The sequence below is a fragment of the Panthera onca genome, chromosome D2 (genome assembly GCF_046562875.1).
Source record: "Panthera onca isolate mPanOnc1 chromosome D2, mPanOnc1 haplotype 2, whole genome shotgun sequence".
Lineage (NCBI taxonomy): Eukaryota > Metazoa > Chordata > Mammalia > Carnivora > Felidae > Panthera > Panthera onca.
The window spans coordinates 73,022,897-73,050,324 of record NC_138349.1 but is presented as its reverse complement, the minus strand read 5'-3'; the positions used below and the strand labels follow the sequence as shown (position 1 = coordinate 73,050,324).

The 27,428-nt window shown below is 46.9% G+C and overlaps 1 protein-coding gene across 7 annotated transcripts in view; it reads left to right on the top strand.

Annotated features, from left to right (window-relative positions):
* SIPA1L2 (signal induced proliferation associated 1 like 2) overlaps positions 1-27,428 on the top strand; it is a 222,928-nt gene that overhangs the window by 40,174 nt on the left and 155,326 nt on the right. For 6 of the 7 annotated variants that reach the window (XM_078434223.2, XM_078434226.2, XM_078434225.2 and 3 more), the window contains exon 2: positions 10,091-10,140. The exons of the other annotated variant lie outside the window; for it this stretch is intronic. The gene's annotated coding sequence lies outside the window, so the exon portion shown is untranslated. The remainder of the gene's footprint in view (positions 1-10,090; positions 10,141-27,428) is intronic. 7 annotated transcript variants of the gene reach the window in all.

Below are 27,428 nucleotides of genomic sequence, written 5' to 3'. Positions count from 1 at the left end.
TGTCAGGTTGGTCGGTTACTCGGGAGTTGATATTTTGCCCCATTTTATTTTTCTCTTGGTTTTCTGATTTTGTGTGATGGTGCAAGGGACTCCTTCTGTGAACGTGGAATACCCAGGCTGGAGTTAGTCCCTTAGGGCCTCTCGAGACGAGGCCAGGTTTCCTTCAATGGCTCTTTCCATTAGGAATCCCCGGTTGTAGAGGCATTGTAGAGGTGATGTGCTAGTCTGAGCAAAATGAAAACGTCTGATAAAATATTAATAAATACCTTAGCGGACATCTCCTCAAGCGTGTGTATCACATGAGCCTAGATATTCTGGTTTATGGCTTTTTCATTGACGTCACTGGGATCAGATCGACCCACGCGATCACTGAGAAGCTACCAAAGAGCAGTGTGGGCAGAAGCGTGGCAGAACCCCCTGTCCCAGCCCTGTCCCCATGCACAGCAAACACGAGGTCTGGAGGAGGAGCCGCGTCTTGTGTTTTGCCTTTCTGTGGGAGTTTTCTGGAGTAGCTAATGAAGTCAAGCCAAGTCAATACTATCTTTTCACGTTGGCCTTTTGTTTTGAAATACCATCCCAACTCTATTCTCCAGTTTTCTTTTTATTACTGGTGTTATCGTTACAGATTAGAGGTACCACCCTTTCCAGGTTTGTTCCTCATGCTTTTCTTGCTTGGGACCTGTGAAATCTTTCATTCTGGTCAGCGGGCATTTGTACAGTGTGTGCAAGTCAGTGTGGCATTATTACCAACCTCCAGCTTTGTTTTCATCAGTTCTAGAAACCCTGCGATTTGCACGTTCAGGATCCACACTCTAGCTTCCTCTTTGCTCTGCTTTCCCCCCTTGTTAGGTTACTAAGACCAAGAGAACCTTGTGATGGAGCATGACTCTTCCAGACGGGCTTTCTTCCTCCTTTGGTCGTTTTGTGTTGTTTCATTGCTGTACTTCTGTGTAGACGGGTATAGATATCAAATTGTGGGCTCCTTTGGAGGGGGAAGACTTTTTGGAGGCGAGAGAGATCGGAAGGAAAGGGGAGGAAGAGAGAGGACATTAAGAGGAGATTATTCTGCTTTGGTCACTTTCCATTTTTGCAAAGTTCCTAACCTTTGGCCCATATCATTCTTACTCCCCCACTTTACTTAGAGACCGCACCCCTTCATCTGTGCTTGTACAATGAGGCCCACTGCTCTGCGGTGGTAGGATGTCTGCTTCTAGAGTTGAGGCTGTAAAATATCTTCCATTGCTGGGGAAGGAGGGGAAGTCAGTTAGAAAACAAGCGGTAGCCCCTAGACTAGGATACTGATTGTACGTGTAGAACATATAGGTAGAACGCTTGTAGAACATATCACCTAAAGGTCTGATATCTTGGTACTGAGAAAACATAGAAGACATGTCTCCCTGATGATGGCTGATAACCTACATGGATGGGCAAGGGTTGTTCTCTTGTTACACTTCAGATGGTTCCACTGTATTTTCTCCCCAAATTGCGTATCAGTTACGGAGGTTAGCTTCCCATTTTCTACATTTAGGTGTATACAATAAAGATCTACGCCTCAGGGGCGCCTGGGTGGCGCAGTCGGTTAAGCGTCCGACTTCAGCCAGGTCACGATCTCGCGGTCCGTGAGTTCGAGCCCCGCGTCAGGCTCTGGGCTGATGGCTCGGAGCCTGGAGCCTGTTTCCGATTCTGTGTCTCCCTCTCTCTCTGCCCCTCCCCCGTTCATGCTCTGTCTCTCTCTGTCCGAAAAATAAATAAAAAACGTTGAAAAAAAAAAAAAAAAAAAAAAGATCTACGCCTCAGTTGACTAAGATACATAATTGTTTCAAGTTGAACAAAGTGAGGGACGCCTGGGTGGCTCAGTCAGTTAAGCGTCCGGCCCTTGATCTCGGCTCAAATCATGATCTCGTGGTTTGTAAGATGGATTCCTGAATCCATCTGGGATTCTCTCTCTATCCCTCTGTCTCTCTGCCCCTCCACTGCTTGTGCGCTCTCTCTCTCTCTCTCTCTCTCTCTCTGTCAAAATAAATAAATAAACTTAAAAAATAAATGCTGAACAAAGTGAAGTAATGGGGCTTAAACGAAGTGCAGCCTTACATACTAGCTGGGATCCTCTGCCCTGCCCAAGGTGGCAACACAGTTATTATGTCACTTTGCACGGTCAGAGTTCTTTCTTCCGTTCTGGATGTGGTCAAGCCCTCAGTAGATGAATCTATGCCAGTGTGTTTTCCCTTTCTCATGTTCCTTCTGTCTGGTTTGCCCAGCTCAGCATAGACTTGTCATCTTGAGTTTTGTGTAAGCGATATTTAAGGGTGATTCAAAAAAATGCATCTGGTGACGGGTTCTGTCCCTCCCAGTGTCAGAAGACCGACAGCCCTGCTAGCAAGGTTTTTAGTTGGGGCATTTTACCTTTTATGGAGGCCAGGAGTCATCTGCGTGAATTTAGACTTTTTCAGTTTATCATGGTTGCTCTTGGCAACTATCCTTACAGTAGGGAATCTACTTGAATTTCTGAAGTATGTTGTCTCCTTTCTTTTCTTGATCGATTTACTGAACACGATTTCAGGTGTACGACGGAGGGTCCCCAAGTCCTAAAATGGCGTCATCACACTGTTACGTCAGAATTTTGTCCGACCTGTAGACCGTGCAGGGTACCACGGGTTTTGAGGGTGTCCCTAAGTTTGGATCCGTTGCCAGCCCTTCAGACCACGCACCGCCACGTTAAGGAAGGATATTTTCTTCTTTGTGGTGTTTTGCTTGCCTCCAAGCGGATGATAAAGCAAACTAGCAAATGAGGATGGAAAGACATGTATCAACTGTGTGGGCCGAGTTCAACATCCTATTTTTTTTTTTTTTTTTTTTTTTGCCCCCAGGTAGGCGTGCTTGTGGTGATGGATCTCAATCTACCACGCACATCCTTCTGCTAATAAAAACGTTCCCGGTTCCCAAACTAACATGATGTCATTATTCATCACGGGTCACACACTCGGTAGAGGAGAGCGTGTTCGCCAAACAGTATCAGGAGTTCTTGCTGCTCCACCCTCTACCTAAGCAAGTGAAAACCACCGTTTGGGTGTGTGAGCAAGCGTGGCGGGGCGAGGGGCTGGAAGAGGCGGCTGGACAGACCGCCAGTGCTTGGTTGCCTTGGTTACAAGTTTGGACTTTGCGATCACCGAGGGGTGGTGAAAGCTGTCTAGCTTAATTTAGCAAGGGGGTACTGGCTCCCAAGGGTCCTTCCTCCTCACCTTATTTGTGGGATGTACTGAGGGAGCCCAGAGCATTTGCTACGCCGCATCAAGGACGTCTCAGTAGTCGTGCTGATTTAGTTATTTATGCTTAGAAGTCCGAAGAAAAAGTAACGTAATAAATTTATGGAAAAGGGGTGCAGGCTTCGAATCGATTGTGACGTCATCGCCAGCCATTGTTTTTGAACACAGGAGGCTCGCCTGCTTAGGATTCGTCATGTCACCAGCGGTGGATCGATTACCTCTTGTGCCTAAGGCCTCTGCTCATTAAGAACTCCCGATTGAAGGTGGCAGACGTCTATAAATAAATCATCATCTACGATACTGACTGAAAAATGTCAGAATAAATGGTGTAAGGAATGGTCCCTGGGGGTAGCAGAGAGCAAGAGACACTGTCTGTCTAGAAGGGTTTTCTTGAAAACTTTCTTCCTCTGGAGATGTCTGAGAAAGTTGTATTGGGGTGAAGGCCTCTCACTGAGGCCGTAAGGATGCTGGCGTTTGGGGTGATGGGAACTACAGGGCTTCTTTATTTGGGGAAGAGCCTACTGACGCCATGACTGTGAGAGTAAAGGCCATCTTAGGGGAATCATTTGAAGACTCCTTTGAGGTGATGTTCTGCGCGGTACAGTTTTGCCCAGGTAATTCATCTGGACCACTGGTTATGAATGACAGAAACCCAACTTTAAGCAGAAACGGAAAGGGTATCGCTCAAGTAACGGAGGCATCTAGGAGTAGCATGCTACAGAGCCGGGGGTTCTGACGTGGCCCCAGACCCTTTCTCTGTATCTTGACTCCGCTTTGCGGAGTCCTTCACGGCCGCGCTCTCTCTGTGTCATCGGCAAGACGGCAGCCAGTAGCAGGAGCTCAAGTCCCCCTAGCTAGTGCTCTTAGCTGAAACCGAACTTCTCCCTCCCCAGACCCCTGCGCTGTCCAGGGACGACGTAGACGACTTGGCTTTGGTTCTGCACACGGAACTGGGCACTGAGGGTGAGGGAATGCCGGGCCTCGAGTGGCCCAGTGGACGGCATTACGTGGGGCCAGGGAAGGTTCCCCACAAGAGCCAGAAGAAGGGGGCGTGGCCCTGGTGTGCCGGGCAGACAGACACCGGAGCTGCCACGGTCCACGGTGGCGGACGAGGGCACGGGCAGGGAGAACAGAGACGTCAGCCGGGGTGTGGAGCGGGGGCCGAGGGCGAGGTTTGGCGGGAGGGATGTGCGCTCCGCCCTTCGCATGTCAAGGTAGGGGTGCCGGGGTGGGGTGGCACGGTGGGGTGACAGCTCGCTGTTTGGGCGCAAAGCTAGCAGGGTACCAAAGCAAGTGATGCGTCGCAGTCATAGGCGTGGAATAGTTAAGCTCACTGGGGAGGAGCGTGTGGGAGGTTGAGTCACGTGAAATTCCTGCTTTTGTAGGTCAAAAATGGCAGCGCAGGGGTGATCGCACACGGTTTAGCTCATTCCTTGGGAATTCCGTCCTGAAACGCCTCCGTTCTCTCTTCCGGCCGATGCGCACCGTGTGCTCCTTACTGTGCTGGCCTCCTGTGTTCTCATTCTCCGCGGCTTTCAAGTCTTCACAGAGAGCCAGTCTTTTTTCCTTCCTCTTTCCTCCCTCCTCCCCTTTCCCTCCATCCTTCTCTTTTTCCTTCAATCTTCGGGAAATACCGACCGGGTACTTTTGAAGAAAAGCACGGAGCACAGTACTTAGGACGGGACGCATAGTGTGAACCTTGCCCCCCGCCCTCCTGGATCCTAGAGTCTAGATACGAGAGCAGAGTGTTACAGGGATGATGAATGCTCTGCGAGGTGTGGGGAGGCATTCAAGGCCTAGATTCTTCTTTATTCACCCTGGGCCAGTCATGGGGGAGAGGAAGACTGTATGTACCTTGCTGATAGACATGAGGGAATAGGACTGTCCCCACCACGCCCCACACCTTTGCCATGGTTCGGCTACTCCCGTGTTACCTGCTGTAGAAAACCTTCCCTCTCTCTCTCCTCCCAGGTAAAATTTGGCCTCCCCCTCCCTGGTGCCCCAACGGGGCCCTTCGAGAGATTTCATCCCACTTACCTGTATAAAGGTTGGCTCCCTCCATTAGGCAGTGAGCCTTAGGTGACGAGAATGGACAGCGTTTAGTACAGTGTTTGAATGCTCGAGGTGCTAAGTAAATATTGATTCAATGTTTAAATAACTTTGAAGGGGCTGCGTTTCCAGAGCCCTTCTTCTTTCCACCTGACTTGAAAAGAATGCCGGGGAATATATACAAAGGATACTATTCAGCCTTAAACAAGAAACCCTGCCGTATGTGACAAGGAGGAAGTTGCAGGACGTTATACGAAGTGAAATAAACCAGTTCCAGGAGAACAGATGCCACGTGATCGTACTTACGAGAGGAATCCAAAAATAACCAGACCCACGGGAACAGAGAGGGGCATGGTGGTTTCCAGGGGCTGGGCAGGGGGCAGATAGGGAATTTCTGTTCAATACGTATAAGGTTGCAGTTATAACGTAAAGATGAGTACATTCTCGAGACCTGCTGTGCCCCATCGTGCCTATGGAGTTAATAATAGCGTATCGTGCGCTTAAACGTTTAAGAGGGTAAATCTCTTGTTAAGGGTTCTTGCAACAATTTAAAAATACGTTTGCGACAGCCGCCAAAACAAACACCGAAACGAAAACAGATATAAGCCCACCTGAGTGACGTCGTGCGTGGCGCCACGCTGAGACTCCAAAGGAAATGGTCGTAGCCAAACCGCATCGCTGCCCGCGTTGAGAGTTTCACATCGCGCCGACCCGATTCGCAGCAAAAGTAGACTCTTGAGGGTGGTCAGAGAAGTCATTTGACCTCCGGCCCGTGATTGAGACGCCCAGGTAAAACTAGACCTCTAAATGGACTGAAAACACTTAAGACTGTGTGTCTAAGTGCGACTGGCCGGGATAGTAAAAGCCTGATGGCTCGTGCCCCCGCGTGGTCAGTGCTGGTGAACGCTGGGCGTGGCAGGGGCAGCGGTTTCCAAAATGCGTTTCCTGGAGCACGTGGCCTAAGGTGACGTTCATCTGCGCGGATGCCAAACCCTTTTCTGGGAACGACTGGCTGTTTGAATCTGGCGCCGATTCCACGTTCGGTCATCTGCTTCTTGAGGAACCATCTCCTGGAGTGTGCAGTTTCCTTTTGGGGCGGGTGAGGTCTGGGTTGAGACTGTAGCTCTGCACCCCTGGGCCTCATGACGGTGCACAGGACACGGCCGCGGTTCCGAGATTCAGGGCGGGAACCGTGGCTGGCCTGTTGGCCCAGAACTGGGGAGCGGGGGGCGGTCCGCGCAAGGACTGCTTGCACACATTGCCAGCGTTCACAGGTACAAGGACAGAAAGCGGTGCTTAGGACTTTGCCTCTCGGACCCATGTCCTTCTTTCGAAAGGAATTTTTCTGTTTAAAATAAAAACAAAGAACAAAACACTGTAGCCTTTCTCTGGTGCTTTTCCTGAATACTAGCAAGCATGTCCTAACATCGGAGAAGTAATGACTTCGAGCTGGACCGAATATTTTTATTCTTCTCAGTGGAAAGTAAATATTTGCCCTCACTTTCTCAGAGCCCTGTTTCACTGGGAAAAACAGCTGAGGAACCTGCTGGTAAGAACAAAGGGCCAGGCCTCTCTTTGCCTGCAAATCTGGTTTTCTGGCAGAGAGAGTCCTGCTGGAGCGTGAGTCACCGCCTCTCAGCAATGGGCCAGGGGACAGGAGAGCATCTCGCCTTTCTCTGACCCGCTCTCTGCGGGACAGCGCACAGCCCCAAGTTCTGCTCTTTGAGAAAACTACGCTCTGCCGAAAGCCCACCGATTTTCTTCTCCAGAGCAAAAACAGGGCAAAAGACAATAGCCAGTTGCCTCATGTAAACCACCTGCTCGGTAGGAAATGGAGAACCGTGGAGCCCCCCAGTCCCACTTGGGAGGATTTGTGGTTTCCTTTCCTGTCGGTAAACAAAAGCAGTGAGTTAAAAGAGTGGAGCACGGATTGTTTACAGGATATTTGCTTGTATCAAAGGAAGGAAAAGTGCCTTTTACAGAGTTGCGTTCATTGTGTGGGGGATGTCACAACGTCATTTAAAGGGTCTCCGCCGAAGAGGAGAAATTAACCCCAAAATAGTGAGTCGTGAAACACAAACCGTTTCATCAATAGGACTTCGAAAAAGCGGAGGGTTTTATAATGTACCAGCATTTAAAAAAAAAAAAAAAATTAGAAGACCAGAAAGCCTCTTGAGAGAGAAAAAAAAAAGGGTTCCTACAACTTTGAAAAATATGGATAGTTCAGAGGATACGATTTTTTTTTTTTGTAGTTGCACGAGCTTGTGGCTTTGTGTGCCAGAAACATTTATCACTCACCGTGCAGTTGTGTCTTCTAAGCAGGCCTTTCCAGATTGCATCTCAGTACATCTAGTGCTATGCCTGGGTCGCTGCCCTTCCTGTGCTGCCCAGAGACGGTCTCCTTCTGCTGTTCGTGGTACAGGAGTTGGTAGCTGGGAGGTGGTTGGCGAACATGGGCCGAGTGGATGGATGCTTGGTTGGAGTTATTTATTTATTTATAAATGTTTATTTTTGAGAGAAAGGGAGAGAGAGAGCATGAGCAGGGGAGGTGCAGAGAAGGGGTTGGGACAGAGGATCCTAAGCGGGCTCTGGGCTGTCAGTAGAGAGCCCCACGCGGGGCTCGAACTCGCGAACCGTGAGATCACGACCTGAGCTGTCGTCGGATGCTCAACCGACTGACCCACCCAGGCGCCCCTGGTTGGAGTTAATAAGCTAGTAAAAGATTGAAGCAATGACCTAGGATGCCCAATAATATATTCTTTTCCCCGTTATTTAATGTTAAGAAGTCTTTTTGATAAATTGTTCGGTGTGTGTGTGTGTGTGTGTGTGTGTGTGTGTGTGTGAGATAAAGTTTACACAACAGAACATTTACTATTTTTAAGTGTGTGGTTCAGTGGCGTTAAGTATATTCACACAGTGGTGCAACCATCTGTCTCGAGACACTTTCCCTCTTCCCGAGCAGAAATGTTGTACTCATTAAACTCTAACTCCCCTTCCCCCTCCCCCAGCCCCTGGCCACCACCCAACTCTGCTTCCTGTCTCAATGAAGCTGATTATTCTAGGTACCTCATGTAAGGGGAGTCCCGGAGTATCTGTCCTTGTGCGGCCGGTTTGCTTCACTGGGCATCACGTCTTCGGCGTTCGTCCGTGTTGTAAGGTGTTCCGATCCCCTTCCTTTTGAAAGCTGAGTAATATTCCATCGTGTGGATTTGCCACAGCTGGTTCTTCCGTTCATCTGTTGATGGACACTTGAGCTGCTTCTGCCTTCTAGCTATTGTGAGTAAGGCTGCTGTGAGCACGGGTGTGTGTGCGTCTTTTTAAAACCTGTGCTGTCCGTTCTCTTGGGCATGTACCCAGAAGGGAAATTACTAGATCGTATGGTAATTCCAGGTTTAATTTTTTTTGAGGGACTCGCCGTACGTGCTTTGGATTTTTAAGCTCCGAATTGGCTGCATCGGCTCCATTAAGTTAAGTCCGTGAGAATGTCTCCCCCCTCCCTTACAGGCGCACATAACCTTAAATCCAGCTGCAGTTGAGGGACTAACGATAGTAAGCTTTCGTCAGCTGTTTCAGGGCTTTGTAAGAATGGAGACAGATTGAAAAAGGTGGGCTTCCCAAAGCCAAGGCCAACGGTAGCCTTCTCGGGAGGTGGTCTTGTAATTGATCGCGGTCAATACCGTTTCTGGGACTGTAGGCGTAAGCCGGCCGTTGCGGGACAGCTCACTTACTGGGGTCTGTCTTTTGTAGGGAGCAGAGCGCAGGACTCTACCAGGAGTTAGGGAAGCCACGTCGTGACCATTTCATCCAAGCCGCGTACCTCACGCTGTGGCGTGTTGAGTCCGCACGATGTCAGGTAGAGGTGCGGGGCCTCAGCGCGCCTCGCCCTGGTTCAGTTTGCATAAATTCTTACAACGACTGTTTTTAGAAATGATGTAACGAAAAGATCACGATCTCAGGAGCCAGGCTGACTCAAGTTCACACCCTGTTCTGTGTGCTTCACTTTGGGCAGATAATCCATTTCTTAGAGTACCAGTCTTCTCATCCAGGAGGCAGGAGAGGCCGATTCTGTTCAAGTGATCATGAATGTGGAAATAACGTGTGTACAGAAAGTACATAGCAGAGCGCCTGGTACTTTGTGCTGTATATCCAATATTGTCCGCTGCTGCTATATTAAAAGCAGATGCAGCCTAACAGAAGTTAGTACCAGAAATAGACCCTTAGACCAGCCGTTGTCAAAATTTTGCTTGACATCTGTAAATGACAAATTTTTGGCCCCCTGGACATCTGTAAAAGTGATTGAGGATCCCAGAGAGCTTTTTATTATGTGGCTCATCTCTACTGAGATTTGTGACACTAGGATTCAAATGGAGAGGTTTAAAAATAGTTGTTCGTATATTAAACATGGCAGCAGTAAGCCCTTCACCTTTTATTGTAAATAACATGTTTTACGAGAATCACTGTTTTCCAGAACAACAGAAACTTAATGGGCAGAACGACATTTTTGCAAATCTCTTTAATGCCTCGCTTACGAGAATACAGCTAGACTGTCAAGCCTTTTGTGCTGAGACTGGTTACTCAGCCTCTAGAAGATTCCGCCGTGCCTTGGCGGGAAGAGAGTGGAAAAGGGAAATCCTGCCTTTTGCTGCGAAAATGGTTTGAACCCGGGAGACCTCTGGAAGGGTCCTGGGAACCCCTGGGGACTCTCAGACCACACCTTAACAACTGCTGACCGGAAGTTTTTCTGTGATTCTGAACTAGAACTCTTCCTTCTCTTGCAGGTTCTTGCTCCCAGTGGCCCAAGCTGGCGGCTTCTATTCTCCCTGCTCAGGTGAGTCCACTCCCCTTCCGCACCCCCAAGCCACTGCTTAGAGGTTTAAATTTGGGCTTCTGGGTCCCATTAATAAGAAGCCATCTGAGGGGCGCCTGGTTGGCTCAGTCGGTTAAGCAGCTGACTTCTCTCAGGTCACGATCTTGTGGTCTGTGGGTTCGAGCCCCGCGACGGGCTCCGCGCTGACAGCTCAGAGCCTGGAGCCTCCTTGGGATTCTGTGTCTCCCTCCCTCTGCCCCTCCCCTGCTCACACCCTGTCTCTGTCTCTCTCAAAAATTAACAAACATTAAAAAAAATAAATAAATAAATAAAAAAAGAAGAAGAAGCCGTTTGAACTTTGGAATTGCCTAAACTGGGGGCTTCAGAAGGAGGGACTAGCAAGTTCCTGTGAGCCTCTGTCCCTTAAAGTGTTTAAAAGGGCATGAATTTTAAAACTCCAAGGAGTGTCCCTACTTAGAGTAAAGGGACAAAGTGTGAGCATAGCGGAGGTTCAGGGGCTGCACAGAAGCAGCTGTCCTGGTGGCTAGTGTGCCCCGCCCTGAGGGGCCACTGTGAGTGAGGAAGGTGATGGAGGGTGGGGTGGAGGAGGCCTGGGGACCCCTGGATGAGGCCCGGCCCCTATGCCTGGGGCCCCGCGGTGTCACCCGGAATGCCTTCCTCCAACACGGGATGAAGGCAGAGCTGGCTGCTCCCTTGTGTGTGTCCAGACGTGTTGCATTTTCTGTAACAGTAGGACACCAGGTGGTTTGGGAAGGAGCCCTCAGCGGTAGCCGTTGCCCCTGCACATTTGGTCGCTGGCCTTGGATTATCAGAAGTGGCTTACTTACCATCCTTCTGTCTGTCCGTCTGTCCACACACAGATGCACGCACACGCCCACGCACGCAGTTTTCTTCTGCACCCTTTATGGATAAGTTACATGCATTGTGGCCCTTGGCCCTCCCCAAACGTCAGTGTGTGTTTCCTAAAAATAGAGAGATTCACTTGGTCGAGAGTAGTTCAGTGATCAGTCCAGAACTTAATATGGATTCCTTACTAACACCCCCCTCCGTCTGAGGTCCACTCTAGGGTTGGGTCCTGCCCCCAGTTGTCCAGACGTCTCTGGATCCTCTTTGTTCCCACAGCCTCTGTCGCCTGTGTGTGTGTGTGTGTGTGTTGGTGCATTTTGAAGGCTGCGGCCTGAGAGCCTGTGTCTTAAAATGTTCTTCAGTAGAGGAGCATTTTGACAGCAGCCAGGGTATCTATCGCTGGAGGAGGGCGCGATGCCCACGATGGGTTTCCTTGTTACCAGGTATAAGTACATCAGTGCTTTGATGGTGAAATTTCAGAACTACTCGCGGGAGAGAGAAGAGGGGGAATCAAGGAAAGTCAGCCTGAAAAGACTAAGTTCCTTCTTGTGTGGGACTCAGGAGACTTGGCCGAGGAGGTGCTAATGAAGTCCTGATGCCCGAGGACATTGTGATGTGAAAATAACAATGAAGGGGCATCATCTACATTCCAGCGCAGGAGAAAGGAGGGTGGTACCTGGGTTGGTCTTAAGGGAAGACCTTCCCTCGTTTGGCTGTTTTTGTCCCTCCTGGTTCCTTGGCCCCCCCTGAAGCCGGGCGATGAGTCCCTTGTGTTAGTAGCCTCTGGCCCACCGAGGGGCAAAAGCTGCCTGGACCCCCACCTCGGATTAACCCGTGTCCCTTACTGTGCTTTTCAGCACCATGGGGAAATAGCTCCTGCCAGGAATGAACACTGTCCAAGATTTTTTGGATCAGGTGTATAGAGCTTCCAGCCTAGAGGGTGTGGACTCCAGAGTAATTTCCTTATGGCTCATTTCGATGAGTGAAGTTATGTGGATTTTATGGAATACGAGACTGTACAGACGTTTGTGATACAGGCTCATGATTTTAAGCATACTTCATTTTGTCAAAAATGGCATTCTTTAGTTTCGAAATTGATAGATGTGTTCAGACAACACAGAAATATATAAAGTAGAGCATACATCTCCCCTATAATCTCGCTCCCCGAAGGCAGCCCGTGTCAATAGACTTTAGTCTGAATCTGCGTGTGCACTTTTTAAGAAAACAAAACAAAAATGGGATTATTCCCTTCATACTGTTTTCCCGGTCGCTTTTTTTTTTCTTACCAGTACATCGTAGATGTCTTTCCCTTGTTAGTATTTCGGTAGTGTCTACTTTTTTAAACGATGAACCGGATTTCCTTGTGTACCTCCACGATTATTTAATCCCTACGAAAGGACACTTCGGGGCTTGTCAGTGTTTGGCTCTAAGTAACAAAATGCTTGTATGTAAACAAGTATATACATACTTATGTAACTATCTCTTGGGGATAAATTCCTAGGAATGGAATTGCTGGATAAAACAGTACTCACACTCAAAATTTTGGAGATATTGCTAGATGGCCCCTCAGATAGGTTGTGCCCAGTTAGGATTCTGTCAGTGACTCAGGAGTGAGCCTGTAGCCGGCACCAACAGCGACTAATCTCAGTCTATTGTTTCTGATTTTAATGTGAAAACTTTTATTGTTTTCATATTTATTTATTTGTTTTTTTTTTTAATTTTTTTTAACGTTTATTTATTTTTGAGACAGGGAGAGACAGAGCATGAACGGGGGAGGGTCAGAGAGAGAGGGAGACACAGAATCGGAAGCAGGCTCCAGACTCTGAGCTGTCAGCACAGAGCCCGACGCGGGGCTCGAACTCACGGACCGCAAGATCATGACCTGAGCCGAAGTCGGACTCTTAACCGACTGAGCCACCCAGGCGCCCCCATTATTTAATTGATGCTGAAGTTAGGCACCTTTATGGCCGCTTGTGGTTTTTGTTCGTTTGTTTTTTGGCCTGTTTGTCTTTGGAATTATTACACGTACTGTTTTTTGCTTTTGAAACTTTATTCTGGGTATTGGTCTTTTGTCACATGATACAAACCAGTATTTTTGCAAGTTCTTCATTACCGTCTTTTTGTTTTAAACTGTTTGAGGGGCGCTTGGGTGGCTCGATCCATTAAGCGTTCGACTCTGGCTCAGGTCGTGATCTCAAGGCTCGTGAGTTCGAGCCCCGTGTTGGGCTCTGTGCTGACAGCTCGGAGCCTAGCGCCTGCTTCAGATTTCTCTCTCTCTCTCTTTCTCTGCCCCTCTCCTGCTCATGCTCTGTCTCCCTCTCTCTCTCATAAATAAACATTAAAAAAATAGAAACTGTTTGAGTTGCTTATGATGTGAATCCAGACAAACTCTTTCAGAGCAGAGTGTGGAGTGAAGCCATGTTGTGTTGTGCTGTAGCTGCTCTGTACCAACTAGTCTTTTTTTCCAAGTTGAAAATCCGTTATTTTAATGTTTATTTATTTTGGAGAGTGAGAGAGACAGAGGACAAGCAGGGGAGGGGCAGACAGAGAGAGGGAGACACAGAATCCGAAGCAGGCTCCAGGCTCCTAGCTGTCAGCACAGAGCCCGTCGCGGGGCTCGAACCCACGGACCGCGAGATCGTGACCTGAGCCGAAGTCAGACGTGTAACCGACCGAGCCACGCTGGCGCCCCTGAAAATCCATTTTAAATCTCTCTTAACATGGGTAACAATTACACCCCAGGTAAAGGGGCCGTCAGGAATCTGTACAACATGTCTGTTGTTAAAAAAAAGTGTAAATGAAGCTCATTTGCTTTGGTTCTTCTGTTTTCTCTTGTGCAAGGACAGTTATTCTCACATAGATTTATCTGTAACGAATACATTGCTTGAAATCTGTGAATGTCTTAATAGCATTAGAACTGAGGAAGTGACACACTGGTTTAACTACTGACTTGTTGCATAATTTTAGAGAGATGGTTTTACCATTTGGTCCCCTCATTTTCCCATTGATGAAATTAGGACTCCCTTAACTAAGTCTTTGTAAAGGCTTAGCAGCCAGTCTCCTGAACAAGTCAGGAGACTTGTTCTGGAGGAGAAATCAATTATCATTAGGGGCTGTAGGAGAAAAGTTCAGGCTGAGCTCCAAACTCGAGTCCTTACAAAGATGAAAGGGATTTTCCGGAATAGCTGGTACCATACTGGTCTAGAGATGGCCTTCAGAATCCTGGTAGGAAGTTTTAACTCCTTAGGTGTTTTCTTATCAGAAAGTTGTGAAGCTGGAACGTCTTGTTCCTCTTCTCTGGTCTCAGCTTTACCTTCAACTTCAGACCTTTCTTTTTTTTTAATATGTTAATTTCGAGGGAGAGAGAACGTGAGCAAGTTTTCAGGGAAGGGGCAGAGAGAGAGAGAGGGAGAGAATCCCAAGCAGGCTCCTCTCTGTCAGTCCAGAGCCCGATGCAGCGCTCGATCTCACCGACGGTGAGATCATGACCTGAGCCCAAATCAAGAGTGCGACTCTTACCCCGCTGAGCCACCCAGGTGCCCCTTCCTTGCACCTTTTTGGAATCAACAAAGTATTGGCAGGGGTAGCTAGGCTTCCTTTCATTCCTATCCTTTGTTGCTTTCTGGCTTTTTTGGGCCAACTTTGTGAGGCCGATGAAGTTCAAGAGGTTCTAGTTGACCTCCAGAGAGGCCACAGTTTATCTCCATTGACTTACAGCGTTCTCAGACCAGTAAACTTCCTATCGTCCTGCCCGGATTTCTGCAGAGACCTCATACTCGCTTAGATGTCTCTACGTAGGGGAACAGCCCTGGGGTAGATGCCGTTTGCTTGCTTCCAACAGCAGTGTGCCACCTGTTGCCAGGATCAGGATGTCAAGATCTGTGATGGTGCCTTATCCTCAACTCAGGCACCTGGACATTGGGGAACGCACTGGCCTACATGTGAAACGTTTGGGTGACTTCCCATCTCTTCCTTAACTTCACGTTTTGCTGCTTATACTCATGGCATAACACCGACATTTTCCAGATTATGTTGCAAAACAGTCTACTTCCTATCACACGATCAGCCAGATTTATAGAAAGTCTTAGCCGCCTCAGTCAAGTGGGCTTAAAATCTGAAGAGCTCGTGGGAGGGAGACCGTGGGCTCTCTTGTTCCATTCGTGCTGGAGATGATTTGCTTCTGTAAACACTTGTTGGGTAATTTCTGCTAATGGAACACTCTGTCAGGAACCAAGGGAAACAAGATGATTAAAATATGGTCCCTCCCGGGATGCCTGGGTGGCTCAGTCTGTTGAGTACCTAGCTCTTGATTTTGGCTCAGGTCACGATCTCACGATTGGTGAGTTTGAGCCCTGCACTGGGCTCTGCGCTGACCGTGTGGAGCCTGCTCGAGCTTCTCTCTGTCTGTCAAATGCATAAATAAACTTAAAAGAAAAGTTTAAAATATGGAATACGGTCCTTCCCTTCAAGAGCCTATAATCTAACCGGAAAGAACGAATTGTATACAAATAGCTGTAATATGGGGTTTGATTGCTGTAACCATCGAACACGAGGGGGGCGCTAGTGAGCTGGGCCGACCATGCATCGCTGCACCCCCAGGTTGGCTGGCAGGTCGCAGGCACTTCATACACACGTGTGAATGGACGAATGAATACATTTAGACGCATACATTTCGGTGTGGTTTATTCATAGCAAAAAAGATGTGTGGAAAGAGATGATTTGATGGATTTGTGTTTGGTCGCATGAGTACGAGAATTTGGCGAGGTCACCAAGGGTATAGGGCTGGCTGAGCGAGACCCGTCACGGAGGCACCCTTTCTTTCTCTTCTTCCTTCCTTCATTTTCTTTCTTTCTTTCTTTCTTTCTTTCTTTCTTTCTTTCTTTCTCTTCTTCCTTCCCTTTTTCTTTCTTTCTTTCTTTCTTTCTTTCTTTCTTTCTTTCTCTTCTTCCTTCATTTTTTTTCTTTATTTCCTTTTTTCTCTTCTTTCTTTCTTTTCTTCCTTCTTTCTTTCTTTCTTTCCTTCTTTCTCTTCTTCCTTCCTTTTTTCTTTTTCTTTCTTCCTTTCTTTCTTTCCTTCTTTCTTTCTCTTCTTTCTTTCTCTTCTTTCTTTCCTTCTTTCTCTTCTTCCTTCCTTTTTTCTTTTTCTTTCTTCCTTTCTTTCTTTCCTTCTTTCTTTCTCTTCTTTCTTTCTTTCCTTCTTTCTTTCTCTTCTTTCTTTCCTTCTTTCTCTTCTTCCTCCCTCCCTTTTTTTCTCTTTATTTCTTTCCTTCTTTTTCTTTCTTTCTTTCTTTCCTTCTCTTCTTTCTTTCTTTTCTTCTTTCTTTCTTTCTTTCTTTCTTTCTTTCTTTTCTTCCTTCCTTCCTTTTTTCTCTTTCTTTCTTTCTTTCTTTCTCTCTTTCTTTCTTTCTTTCTTTCTTTCTTTCCTTCTCTTCTTCCTTCCTTCATTTTTTCTCTTTCTTTCTTTCTTTCTTTCTTTTCTTTTTTCTTTCTTTCTTTCCCTTCTTCTTTCTTTCTTTCTTTCTTTCTTTCCTTCTCTTCTTCTTTCTTTCTTTCTTTCTTTCTCTCTTTGTCTTTTTCTTCTTCTGTCTTTCTTTCTTGACTCTCTAGTCATTTTGTTTTGTTTTTTTCAAACCTGTCATTTATTATTGTCGGGGTTGTTTTTCTCAATTCACAAGGTAAGATGCACTTTTCTTGATAACGAGGGGTGTCTTTTCCTTCTCTTTTTCCAATTTCTTCTCTTACCGTTGGGTTTTGTCTCGTTGAACAAAGGACAGTGTGCTTTATGGCTGTTATATTACAAATAATTTTTCCCAAAACGTGGTCCTGATCAGTGTAATCACACAGATGGGCTTGATGATGGAATGTGGCAGACACTTTGTCTCATCTGCAAATATTTGCGGGCCATTTTCTCTTCTTCTCAATAATTATTCTAGTCCATTATTGCAGCTTTATTTGCTTACTGTTGCTACTGTGTGATAGATAATACTTTAGTACTTCAACTATCTCATTTATCTCCCAATAGTTCTTTGAAGTAGGTGTTACTATATTAATTTTCAGAGAGAGAGAGAGAGAGAGAAAGCAGGGGAGGGGCAGAGAGAGAGAGAGAGAGGGAGAGAGAGAGAATCCCAAGCAGGCTCCACACTGTCAGCACAGAGCCTGATGCAGGGTTCGAACTCATGAACAGTGAGATCATGACCTGAGCTGAAGTTGGACACTTAACCGACTGAGCCACCCAGGTGCCCCCAATATCCACATTTTAAGGATAAGGAAGCCAAGGCCCAGGGACGTAAATGATGTGTTCAGGGTCACCCAGCTAAGCAGTTATGGAGCCGGGAGGAGCTGGGCTCTCAGACCTCCTTCTCTGGCAGGGTCCCAAGGGCAGGTGACTTCTGGAGAAGGCTAACTCATCCATTTTGGCCCCACCACCCGCTTGAAGTAGCCAGCCTCACAAAACACACTTGCCCCTGAGCGTCGCAAAAGCTGGAACCTTGTTCCTGGTTGGTTGAACCTTCACCTGAAGTGGCTTCTTGGGTCTGTACGACCTCTGGAAGGTGAATGAGACTGATATCAAAGTCAGTATATCGGGAATCACCATTACCAAATGTTCGCAGCGCAGTAAGTCTTCTCGAGAGCTGCTATTCGGAAAACATTCGCAGTCCCACACTAGAAAGATACAATTCTGAGTATTCCCTTACTGAAAGGCTGCTAGCTTCCTTCAGGAACCTGAATGCCAGCAGGGCTCATTCACAAAACACGTTGTAGCTTTGTAAGTTACATCTCAGCAGGGTTTGTTTTCTTTCCTTTGTTTGTTTTCATGAAACATTTCTCAGGAGGAAATATCAGGGGAAGATTTCATAAAGGCAGCATTCAATGAGGAACAATGGATAGTGTTAAGACTTTGATTCTGAAGTGAAATAACTGTTTTTCCTGGAGAGAAGCAGTTCTGTGTTAATTAGCCGTGTGTCTGATAGCAGAGATGACGTCATCACATTGTGGGTGTCATTCCAAACTCAGTCCTTGTGCCTCACGTTTCTGCGATCTGGGGGGGGGGGGGGGGTGTAGGATCTTAGGTCATTTGGTCCCCTTCACACCTGGAGACACGATTGACATAAAGTAATGGCAGCCCTCCCTTCTGTAAGGTTGTTTATTTAGAGAAGAGTCTACAGATGCAGTGAAACGCACTAAGTTTTTCTATTGAATTGCCTAGCAAATGTGAACACATTTCTAAGATCGGATTCTTTGATTCTCTCTTTTATTTTAATTTTTTTAATGTTTATTTCATTTTTGAGAAAATGAAGAGAGAGAGAGAGAGAGAGAGACAGAGCGTGAGCGGGGAGGGGCAGAGAGAGAGGGAGACACAGAATCTGAAGCAGGCTCCAGGCTCCGAGCTGTCAGCACAGAGCCTGACGTGGGGCTTGAACCATGAACTGTGAGATCATCATCTGAGCCAGGGTGGGACGCTTAACCAACTGAGCCACCCGGGGCGCCACCCCACTCTCGCTTTTGTTGTTGTTGTTGTTGTTGTTGTTGTTGTTATTTAGTTTTGAGAGAGGGAGCACGGGCAAGAGAGAGAACAGGGGAGGGGCAGAGAGAGAGAGAGAGAGAGAGAGAGAGAGAACCCCAAGCAGGGATTCTGACGAGGCACTTGATCCCACAAACTGACATCATGACCTGAGCCGAAATCAAGAGTCAAGACACTTAACTGACTGAGCCACCTAGGCACCTGCTTTGATTCTCTCTTCTCCTCAATATAGTGATAGTGCTACCCAGCAGTTGTGAGCACTTTTCTCTTCTAAGGCTTGTTGTGAGTCCTTGGGAGGTGTGTTTTTCTTAAATGCAAACAGCTCCGGTGACCGTCTTCCCTGCCCTGGGCGCTCCGAGGACAGAGACGTTCAGGGGACTTGTACGTAGGTGCTGGGCATGTAGCTCTGGCCTGAGGGAGAGGATTCTAGTTCCCGGCTCTCAGGCTGAGCCCGTGCCAGCTTCCACGTATTTGCACAGAAACATCCGGCAAACGGGCTTCATGAAAATAGTCTAGGTTAGTGACAACAATGGGAAAGAACCTTTATTTGGAATTTGGGCAATGACAGGGTTTGCCCTTCAGGTGTCAGATTATTAGCTTAATGAAACCTGGGGCAATTTAGTTTTGTGTGTCTCCGTTTTATCTTGGCAAAAAGGACATAATAATCTCTTACAGGATATTCACCGGAATTCAGTGAGGCAACGCTTGTACAAGTGATCCAGCCATTTTATTTCTCTCTCCCGATTTTATCTGAAAAATAAACTGAACTCTGTTTGTAAGACACTGTCATTTATTCTCCTGTCTCGGCTTTGTCCTGTCCCTGCTGTAAAAACCCATGGTAGAATCTCTTTTTTTTATAAATATACCGAGAGAAGAAGTGGATGCTAAGCTAAGACTGGGCGTTAAGGAGTATTAAAATCAAGGGGGTAATTTTTTGACTCTTTTATGATCTTTTCTAGTTCATCGTGATTGGATTTTTATTCTTTCCAGGATAAAGATCCAGGATAAAAGATGGGCCCATCTTTTGCAAGCGTTGCCCCTGATGCTTACCCCCTTTCAGTTGGCTTTGGTTGCCTGCCTTTCCCCCCGCCCCTGCGGGGTGGACCTGGCTTGGCCTAAAGTCCTTTGTTGTTTTCAGCAGTGTTTTTCACTTTTGCTACCCATCGAGTCACCTGGGTGATTTAAAAAATACCAGTACCCGATCCCTAAAACTGATATTTAGGAACTGAAATGCAACTAGATATCCAGTGTGTGTGTGTGTGTGTGTGTGTGTATAAAAAGTTTATTTATTTTGATAGAGAGTGGACACAAGTGGAAGAGGGCGAGACAGAGAGAGAGAGAGAGAGAGAGAATCCCAAGCAGGCTCCCCACTGTCAGTACTGAGCCGAATGCGGGGCTCGAACCCACCGAGCCACCCAGGCGCCCCTGACATCTGTATTTTTTAAAACTGATTCTGATAGGCAGGAAAGGCTGGAAACTCTGCATTAGTGTGAGGGAGACTGGGAAGGGCCATAAATTCCGTCGTTACTAAAATGGCATCCTCACCGGCAGCCATGTCTGTTTAGGTGAGGAACAGAGTGGCAGTGAGTACTTTTGAATCCGGTGGCTCAGTCCCCTCTTGATTCCACCCGCCCTTTCCTGTTTAGGCTGGAAGGGTTCGGTTGGTTCCTGTGTGTTCAGACAAGGTCAGGAACCTGGAGGCATCCAGGGAGGGGTCCACTGCGGGGGGGGCCTACCCGAGGTGCCACCTGCAAATACGTTTTGGCGGCCTTTGCCATTCCTTTGTCTGTTGCTTGGCAGTTTATTATGTCGGAATTATTCCTCGGTGTGATCTGCCTGCCTAACCATACTATTTTTAGGCGCTAACCCACACAATAGGTTTATAAAAAGGCTATTGAACCTTTTGAGGCTGCTGGATTTGGTCTGACAAGGGCTGAGTTGCAGGTAGGGCCTCCCGCCTCCCAATTCAGGCATGCAGGGTTTTTTGTTTGTTTGTTTCTTCGTTATAAAGGGTGCGAAGAGCCTAAAAATACAGAGGTTTGGTGGTCTGTCAGGTGATGCGGGGTCTGCCCAGCCCTCCTCCGGTGTCCCCGCTCTCCAGACACGTCACTTCGCAGGTGTTATTAGGTGGCTAATTTTTATTTCTTTCCCTTTTCCTTTTCCTTGTAAAACCTGCGACAACACGCGCACTTTGTAGCGCTGGGGGAAGAAATGAACGCGTGAAGCGTGTTCTTGAATCTCTGCTCTCTGTCTAAAAAGATGTGTTTTCCTCCATTGAGGGGATCCCCTGGCCCGGGTCTGCTTGCTCGTCAAATGGATTAGACACACAAAACCAGGACGAAATGTTATTTTGTTTATTTATTTTACATTTATTTTTTAATTTGTTAATGTTTAGTTATTTTTGAGAGAGACAGAGACAGAGCCTGAGCAGGGGAGGGGCAGAGAGAGAGAGAGAGAGAGAGAGGGAGACACAGAATCCAAAGCAGGCTCCAGGCTCTGAGCTGTCAGCACAGAACCCAACATGGGGCTCAGACCCCGGACCTCAAGATCATGACCTGAGCCAAAGTTGGATGCTTCACCAACTGAGCCACCCAGGCACTCCTAAGTGTTATTTTAAACTCATTTTTAAAATGGCCATTGGAGGGACACCTGGGTGGCTGGGTCGGTTAAGTATCCGATTCTTGGTTTTGGCTCAGGTCATGATCTCATGGCTCTTGAGTTTGAGCCCCATATCAGGCTCTGTGTTGACAGCATAAGCCTGCTTGGGATATTCTCTCTCTCTCTCTCTCTCTCTCTTACTCTGCCCCTCCCCTGCTTGCTCTCTCTCTCTCTCTTTCAAAATAAATAAATAAACTTAAAAAAAAAATAAACAGGCCATTGCAACTTGCTGCGTTCTGATCCATTGTCAGAAATATGCAATCAGTCCATTAGGAGGCAGAAACATGAGGTTACTCGTAGTTGCAATGGAAAAATAATCTCTCACTGTAAAATAATATGATGCCCTTAAAGTGTCCACATAATAGATTGGATATTATTTATGATTCTTTTCCTTTATTGAATCTCCCACCATTAAAATGCCATAATAGGCAGGGTATCAGGCTCACTGCCGTATAGCTTTGACTTTTTAAAGTACATGTCTTCACAAAGATCATACCCAAACTAAATCATAACTAGGCACTTAGCCAAGAAAAGATGTTCTTTGGCCGTGCTTAGTGAGGGGATAGCCTCTGAGCTATCTTTGATGACTTTTATGGTTAATACTGATGGTTTTTACCGCCGTCTTTCTGCTGGTGTTACAAATTTATGACTCTCCTTCCTGTTGGGATCTGTGTCACTCTATAGGACAGGCCTGGCCCGTCTTGTCAAGGGGAACATTTTGGTTTTCCCAAGTACATTTGGACCATTTTCCCCGTTTCTTCTCGTCAGTATCTCTCTAGGGTCCCATACCCTCCAAGCCTCCTTGGGGATTGATCTAGGGATCTCACCCGTGCCCATGCCATGGTTATCCTCTCTGCACCTCTGAGAGGGACTGGAGCAGTGGGGACTCCCCAGGTGATTGGCTCTCTGGCCTCCCCTTCACCTCCGGCCCGGAAGGGGTGTAGTAATTTCCAAACCTGCTTATCAAGAGCCACCAGAGGCCTTTGCCAAACTATCCGTTCCCAGGCCCACCCTGCACGCTGCCCTGTGTCCCCTTCTCTCCTGCCCCTGGACTTTGAGTCACAGGTTAAGGTGGAGGCTAGTAAATGGAATTTTCATCAAGATCATTCTGATACAGTTGTCTGTATGGCTCCTTGGAAGTTTGGGGACCACCCGTGTAGCCCAAAACCTCATGGTACAGATAAGATATTCGAAGCCCAGCAATGATGATGAACTTGCCCAGGGTCGCACCAGAAGACGTGCCAGTGAAAGACAGAAGACAGTATCCTCTTGCTTTTGTGTTGTGAATGCAGAGGTAGCAGAAATGACCAGGAAGTTAAATGGCGCCATTTATCCTGGACACACGTTAGTTTTCCATTTCTTATTATCCGAGTCTCTGTGTGTTGTGTCTCTGTGACAGAGGAGCATAGGATGAGTTGGCGATCTATGTACTCGCCCAGCCCAGGACCAAACTCAGATATACAGGAGCAGGAGATCCAGTTGGAATTCTCGTATAGCGAAAGAATTGCTAAGTGTTACTGTTTTTGCCATTGTTTCGGTCTCGTGTTTGTGTTGAGTGGATGTTCCGATTTGCTTTGCCTGTTGATAATAATATAAGCAAGCTTCATTCGACGAAGCAGGTATGTAACAGGGGCTATTCAGAGTCTGGCCAGGAAAGGCCTAAGACACGCAGTCCTTATTCTGATCACATGGAGACAGACGCATATTTGCAAATCCATTTAAAATTGGCAAAGCTGACTTCTTGAAATTTATCTGAAACCTTACTCTCTTTGACCGGATAGATAATTATTTGGAGTTGGGAAGATAATCTGTGAGGGTAAGAGGTCATTCATGGCATTTACCACGAAGGTCCAGGAATTCATTTTATCTCCCTGACTTTATCTTACTGACAGCGGAGGTTGTGGTCTATCTCCCAGGGAACTGGTACATAAGGGAATGACTTTTTATACATGTGAACCAATGTATGTAATGCCACAATGCGTTTATCCGATGTGTGGTAGGTACGTAATAAATACGTGACGAAGAAAGCTTAGTGCCTTAAAAAAAAAAAAAAAAAAGCTTCTTTTACATCACGGTTCTGGCTCAGGATCCTGCAGTGTTTCTGTTTAGGTTTTTCCGCTCTCATAAATATCTGCACTCTAAAATCCAGTACCCTCGGTGGGATGATTTACATTTCTTATATGTAAACTGTTCATTTGGGTAATTTTCCCAGTAATGGTTCCTTTCATATTCTGTCCCCTTTGAGAAATGATGTCCACTTAGCAGCTTCCATTTCTCATTGATTTTAGAACTTATCACCAACACAGCCTGGGTCTGAAGCCTGCTGTGGGAGAGGCTTTGCACCAAGATGACTGGCCTCATCTGTGAGCCTCCTGAAGGCTGGAGGCCTCGCCCTGCCCCGGGCCCCCCTCCAGCTCAGTGCCGCCCCTCCTGCCCACATCTGCCAGATGCACAGGCAGTAGAAAGCTGGAGGTTCTTCCTGTGGACCACGTCGGCCAATAAGCAGTGACTTACTTTTCACGGGCGCTAAACCGTCCCTGGAAAACCTTCCTGTTTCTGAGGAATTACTCCCTTTTAAGGGGAGCTGTGGGTACTCACTAGCCCGATAGGCAGACCGTCTGAAAACGAAGACTGAATCACATTGTGTATTTCCAGGGGTTTTATTAAAGACCGCTGGGCTACAAGATCAACGGGGAATAGCGGTGTCTTCCAAGTGTGATTGTTTAGTTATAAGTTACTGACGACCAGATTACTGATGTCTTATTAACGGCTTGGTTTGGGGATGTGATTTGGGGTCCAAGGTGGCTGAGTAACTGTATCCCAACAGTCTGGTGGGCAGGCACGCGGGATTGCTGGCCAAAGTGAAGTCAGCAGCATCACAAAGAGAACTCTTTTTTATGAGCTCAAGTGGAGTTTCTTTGCTGGCAGCACGGGGGTAATTCTGTTCTGGGCTAATTCTTTTATTTATTTATTATTTTTTGATATGAAATTTATTGTCAAATTGGTTTCCATACAGCACCCAGTGCTCATCCCAACAGGTGCCCTCAACGCCCATCACCCACCGTCCCCTCCCTCCCACCCCCCATCAACCCTCAGTTTGTTCTCAGTTTTTAAGAGTCTTTTATGTTTTGGCTCCCTCCCTCTCTAACCTTTTTTTTTTTTTTTCTTCCCCCTCCCCCATGGTCTTCTGTTAAGTTTCTCGGGATCCTAAGAGTGAAAACATATGGTATCTGTCTTTCTCTGTATGACTTATTTCACTTAGCATAACACTCTCCAGTTCTATCCACGTTGCTACAAAAGGCCATGTTTCATTCTTCCTCATTGCCACGTAGTATTTCATTGTGTATGTAAACGACAATTTCTTTATCCATTCATCAGTTGATGGACGTTTAGGCTCTTTCCATTATTTGGCTATTGTTGAAAGTGCTGCTATAAACATTGGGGTACAAGTGTCTGGGCTAATTCTTCTGTGGGCCCTGAAAGGCCAGCCGTATTCCGTGTGAAATAGAGACAAGGGAGTCGACGGGGATTAAAAGTGACGAACGAATTAGGGGGAACCAACGGGAAGGAAATGTGTTTCTAGGCGGATTTGCTGACAGGTAGGTATCACCCTCCCTGTATCACGGAACTTTTATTCCCCTGATAAACAGATGCAGTCAACTTATATCTGCATCCAGATATCTGCAGTCAACTTATATCGGCATCCAGATATCTTATATCTGCAAGCCAGCCTCCTCTCAGAAAACCATCACAGCTCACTCCCAACCAGAGAGCAACCTCCTGATTTCAAGTAATAGACACAGATCTTCACATCCCGATAAACTGAAGGGCATTCGTATTTGTATCCAACGGCTTCTTTACTTTGTAGGGGAATCCCTGTCAAAAGTAACGTGTATTCCATCTAGAATATTTGGATAGAAAGAAGGAAGTAGAATCACCCCACATACCAAAAGCTGAAGATAAAAACCAAGAACATCATCTTTTTTCTATGAATAAGTGTGTCTGTATATCCATGTGTGGTTGTATTCTGTAGTTGTGAACATCCTGTATGTGTATCTGGGTGTGCTTTCATTAAAGCATTCTGACATTGCACATCTCATCATTTCACTGTCTTTCTAAAAACAGTGTTTTTAAAGCCAGGACATTTAATGTCTTTATTTTACTGGAACCAGCATGGTTCTTTTCAAGAACACAGACCTGGGCGAAGGGGGTTGCCCGTGTGGCCCCCAGCTTTGGTGCCCTTGGCTGGGGAGCCAAAGACGTCCCGTGCCTCTTAGATCGAACCAGAGCTGATTGAGTTTATGTCATTATTTGCCCCTATTGAAAGTGTCCCCGTCTGTCTGAAGATGTGGAAGAAAGCGTTTATTAGATGAGACGCTGTTGCCTTGTGATAGAGCTCTGCGTAATGAAAATTGACTCAGCCTGGCTGAGTTCTGTCCCGATCCCTGCTTTTCCATTGGCAGGCAGGAGGGAGGGACGCTCAGCTCCAGCTCCGACAGGCGGGCGCAGAGGGCTGATGTCTGAGGTTGCTTGGGTAAATTCAGACACTCCCTTACTTTACATACTTGAGATCACCCACCCACCAGTGGGATGAGGACTGTAAAGTGTGAAATTAACACATCAAGCGAATTTATATCATGGTAGCCTTGGGCTGGTTTTTGCAAATTAAATTTCGCAGAAATTAGCCTCAGCCCTGCCAAGGCAGCATTAATTTAGTACTGGTGAAGGCAAACTGTTTCTGTGACATTTCCAACCCTGAGAGATAAGAGTTTACTTTTACACCCAGACAGTGGGTCTTGCTCAGTAAATTATTGTCTGTTGGGTTAATAAAAAAGAAAAAAAAACAACAACATCAAAAACCTACTGTTGATCATAAGTGATGACCCTCAATAAAACATTATACACAGTGTAGAAGTCTGAAGAAAACATACAGGAGTATGTGAGATAGTGCATCAGCCCGCAGAAATGCCAGCCAACTCTTCCAAAAGACTTTTCTGGGTGATATTCATTATTTGACATTCAGAAAAAAAAAAAACAGTTTTTTTAAATATTTTTTAACACTTTTATATTTATTTTTGAGAGGCAGAGAGACAGAGCATGAGCAGGGCGAGGGGCAGAGAGAGAGAGGGAGACACAGAATCTGAAGCAGGCTCCAGGCTCTGAGCCATCAGCACAGAGCCCGATGCGGGGCTCGGACCCATAGACCGTGAGATCATGACCTGAGCTGAAGTCGGACGCTTAACCGACTGAGCCACTCAGGTGCCCCCCAAAAAACAATTTTTTTTTAATGTTTGTTTTTGAGAGAGAGAGAGAGACAGTACAAGCTGGGGAGGGACAGAGAGGAAGGGAGACACAGAATTAGAAGCAGGCTCCAGGCTCTGAGCTGTCAGCACAGAGCGCGACACGGGGCTCGAACCCACGAACCGCGAGGTCATAACCTGAGCCGAAGTCAGACGCTTATCCCACTGAGCCACCCAAGCGCCCGTGTTATTTGGCATTCAGAAGAAGAAACAATCTTTTTTTTCGCTGCACTGAGATCAGATCTGTGTCTCCAACCCATCACCACATTAACCAAGCTAACCTGAGTATGTGATGAGAGTGCCCACTTAGTAATTAAATACAATCATGGGGACCCCCTCTCAGTCTGCATGTTATCTGCCTCGAGGTAGGCAGAGATCAGGATGTCCTGAGAGAGTGTTCCCTGTCGCATGGCTGTCGTTTCTCCCCCTCTGGATGCCAGAATTTGCTTTGGGAGTCATCTTTTCCCCGTGCCCCAAATGCCTGACCAAAACCCCCTTTTCAAATTATGTTTTGCCATTAGTTAGGAGACGGCTCTTACAGGCCTTGGCACGTCTCGCTCTGTAAAGTTTCAATCTCGGAGGGTGATCTTTCCTTCTTCCTCAGCTCCCCGGGGAAGTTTTCATTGTACAAGATGAAGGCCCGTGGCAACTGACTTTTCAGGGAGGGTTCTGTTTGAACGATGTCGTTTGGACTTGTCACTTTTTCCAGTAAGGCCGTTCCTTTGTTTTGGCTTGCTCTACGTAACCAGCCTTGCTTTGTGGATGTCGATGTAATCATTTATATAAAAGTATCCCACCTAAATGTGTTACATGTACGACTTACCCCTTGACCGTCACGTAACAGTGTCTTAACAGGGTGTTTGGCCCGCCGACGCGATTCAGCTCTGGGCCGGCGGGCAATATTGCTGGAGACGAAAACGTTCTCAGGGATGATCGGGGAGTCCATAGTGCCTTGGAATTTG